At 45.5% G+C, this 3753-nt stretch overlaps 1 pseudogene; it reads left to right on the top strand.

Annotated features, from left to right (window-relative positions):
* Positions 1 to 1830: 1830 nt before the first annotated feature.
* LOC119807350 lies at positions 1831 to 3103 on the top strand (annotated as a pseudogene).
* The last annotated feature ends 650 nt before the right edge of the window (positions 3104 to 3753 follow it).

The following is a 3753-nucleotide window of genomic DNA, read 5'->3' as shown; positions in this document are numbered from 1 at the left end:
CAGCTGGAAGTAATTCTAGAGGACGATGTCCCCTCTCCCAGTAAAGTTTGTCCTTAGGTTTAGGGACATCATTTAAGGGTTGATTATAATTAGTATACTTTTGAGGGTTGGGGGGTTAGGGGAGGAATTTTATAAGCTCAGGGATCTTTTTGAAAAAAAAAGAGGGATAATTGGATGATGGGATAATAGATTTGTAATTGTGAGTTACTGATTTTAGACAAATATATTGGTATCGATTGTTGTATATTGATACAAAGTTAAATTATATTGACTCTTGTATGCATGCATGTTTCTACCTCTGTTTAAAACATTTTTATGTATTGATATATATTGTATATATTTACCATATTGCAGTGTACATTTCTACCTCTGATTAAGATATTTATATATTGTTTATGTATTGATATGTATTTACCATATTGCATTGTATATTTGTACATTGTTTATATTTGGAGGTCATATTGTCCTCATTTATTGCACAGTTGTTTATCGTCTTAGTCTTTAAGTTAGATAGGTACTGAGAATTATATAGATTAATAGTCATCTATGTCATTTATAATTAGACTAATCAGGTTCATTAGATACATAGAGATTATACTCCTTATAGATAGATAATCTTCAACCTCTTCAAAGAGCTGTAGAAAATGGCCTTTAATTTAACTCAGAGTTCCATGGTAGTGAGACACAATTGCTCCTGGCAACACCGATCTATTCCCGAAAGAATGTTGAGCACCAAAGACACTCCACCTGGAGCCTTTCTTCTTGGCAGAACTGGCCTTTGGGCAAAGAAATGTCTGTACCTCAACCACTGACAGAGATACAGAGTATCCATAAATGGATAAAACAGGACTGTCATATCCTGCCAAGACAGGGTAAGATAGTTTTGAAAAGTATCTTGCCTTTGAAAATGGTATGTCAGTTACGTTAGGCCTCAGCCAAAGTTGGTTGCTTCAATGCTGCAAACGTGACCTTGGGTGATTGCCCAGGTAGCTAATTGTCTCTGTGATTTGTTGCATGTTTTGGAAGTTGTTTAATTGCACTTCCTAATTACTCAGGTAACATTATTTCCCTTCTCAGATCTTCGATGGGGTTGAAGACTATATACATGTAGTTACTTTCCTCTCATGACTTGGCCAAGTTATTTATTATACAAGACTTAAGCTAGTTGGAATAGGATATTTGTACTTATTGTATATAATTTCATAGTAGGTTTAGAACTTTCTTACTTAAACAAAAGGGGGAGGTGTTGCAGGAGCTCCTTCTGCTCCTTCAGCCAATAGCCGCTGAGATACCAGCCCATTGGGGCATGATCTCTCTTTTTAAAAATGTGGCTACTTCCCTCCACTAGCTCTCTGGCTTCCGACTCTGCTTCCAGCAACTAGGCTCCCTTCCTGATTGCGCAGAGGGCTGTTGGCTGGGACTGTGATCTGTAAGTTTTTCCCCTTTAAATAAATAACCATTCTATTAATCATAATAGAATTGAACTGGTGTGGGATTGTTTGTGACTTAGGCCTTCACCCTCCCACATCACCTGGTTGGCTTCTAACTCTGTTTGGAACTGAGACTGACCTTGACCATCTGACCCTCCTGCCCTTCCTTCCCCAGTGCTGGCAGCATTGGCATTAGCTACCACAGTACCTCAGTCAGCACTGGGGCTAGAATCCATGGCCTCGAGCACTCTGTATCCACTGAGCGAGCTGCATCCCACAGCCTTTTTTAAAAAAACCTTTTTATCTTTTTTGTTTTCAGAGAGTCTCACTCTGTAGCTCAAGCTGTCCTTAAACCTGAGTCTGTTCTCCACCTGAGCCTCCACGTGCTGGGATTACAGGCATGAACCACCACTCTCCAGCCATGAATGTCTTTTTCAGGCAGGTAGGGAGGCTGGCAGGGCGGGGTACCTGCAGGCTAGACCAAGCAGACAGAAGGCAGCAGTCAGCTGGGAAGGCACAGTCCCCACTGCAGGATACTGGCATGGAAGTAGTGGCAAAGGCCCTGAATGTGTGCATCGTGGGTTCTGGGAACTGAGGATCCGTTGTTTCAAAAATCATTGGGAGCAACGTGAAGAACATGAAGAAGTTCGCACCCACGGTCAAGATGTGGGTGTTCGAAGAAGTGGTCAGCGGGAGGAAGCTGACAGACATCATTAATAGTGACCATGAAAATGTCAAGTACCTGCCTGGACACAGGCTGCCAGAGAATGTAGTGGCCACCTCGAGTCTCAGCCAGACAGACTGCAGAGGATGCAGACCTGCTGGTATTTGCTTCCCCACACCAGTTTGTTTGAACCATCTGTGATGAGTTTACTGACATAGTTCCCAAGACGGCCCTGGGCCTCAGCCTCATCAAGGGCATAGAGGAGGGCCCTGAGGGCCTGAAGCTTGTCTCTGACATCATCCGAGAGAAGGTGCACATAGACATAAATGTGCTGATGGGGGCCAACAGAGCCAGCGAGGTGGCCGCAGAACAGTTCTGCGAGACCACCATTGGCAGCAAGGTGCCGCAGAGCGGCCTTCTCTTCAAAGAGCTGCTGCAGACCCCCAAATTCCGGGTCACGGTGGTGGAAGACTCAGACGCGGTGGAGCTGTGTGGGGCTCTAAAGAACATCGTGGCCCTGGGGGCTGGCTTCTGCGACGGCTTCTGTTGTGGAGACAGCACCAAGGCTACTGTCGTCCGCCTGGGCCTCATGGAAATGATTGCTTTTGCGAGGACTTTCTGCAAGGGCCAGGTGTCAACAGCTACTTTCCTGGAGAGCTGCCGGTTGGCCGATCTTGTCAGTAGCTGCTATGGGGGACGAAACCGTAGGGTAGCTGAAGCCTTCGCCTGGACAGGAAAGACGATTGAGGAATTGGAGAAGGAGATACTGAGCGAACAGAAGCTGCAAGGACCACGTACCTCTGCCCAGGTGTACCGCATCCTTGGGAAAAGAGGGCTGCTGGCCAAGTTCCTACTGTTTACAGTCGCGCATCAGATCCGCCACGAGGACAAACCAGTTGCAGAGATGATCCGGTGTCTGCAGACCCACCCAGAGTACAGGAGACGGGAACAGGGCACTGGTTCAGCTCTTCCTTCTCAGGATCACGTGGAAACGAGGACACAATGGTGAGATGTGTGTCGGATTTCTCCTGTCCTGGACAGATATGAATTATTATGGCTACATGTCTAGGTCACAAGAGACAGCTTATTGGCTGGTATACTGGGTAACAGCTACGCATACACAATGAATGTGAAAAAAAACAAAGCAAAAAAATACAGCTTGATAGATGGAATCAGGATTCCAATGAGGTTTGGAGTTATTAACCTTGCGTCCCTGTGTGTGCATGTGTGTCTGTGTGGATGAAGAAGCTTATGGGTCTTTGTGGGTGGGATGTGTATTTACATGTGTGTGTGTATTTGTGTGTGAACAAGTGCATGTTGTGTGTGCATCTGTGTGAAGAAACTGGGTCATCTGGACACATGAATTCTATGGCTTCATCTCTGGGTCTTGAGAGGCAGCTCACTGGTTGATGTACTGGGTAACGGCTGCATTATGTAATATTTCCCCGTCCCTCATGTGGGAATGATAATAAATGTGAAAACTGTTCACCATGCCTTGCTGGCCTCCCCTCACTCATTATCCTCCTCCCTGGCTGACTCTTGTGACATCAACAACAGTCCATATTCAGCCATGAAGTCCCTCCCTCAGTGTTTGGTTTTGTTGGGTGGTTGTACTGGTTCATTGCTGTCGATTTGACACAAACTAGAGTCGTCTGGAAG

The sequence above is a fragment of the Arvicola amphibius genome, chromosome 2, assembly GCF_903992535.2.
Source record: "Arvicola amphibius chromosome 2, mArvAmp1.2, whole genome shotgun sequence".
NCBI classification, from domain to species: Eukaryota; Metazoa; Chordata; class Mammalia; order Rodentia; family Cricetidae; genus Arvicola; species Arvicola amphibius.
Note: the sequence above shows the minus strand (reverse complement) of the source record. Positions and strands in the feature narration are given on the sequence as shown.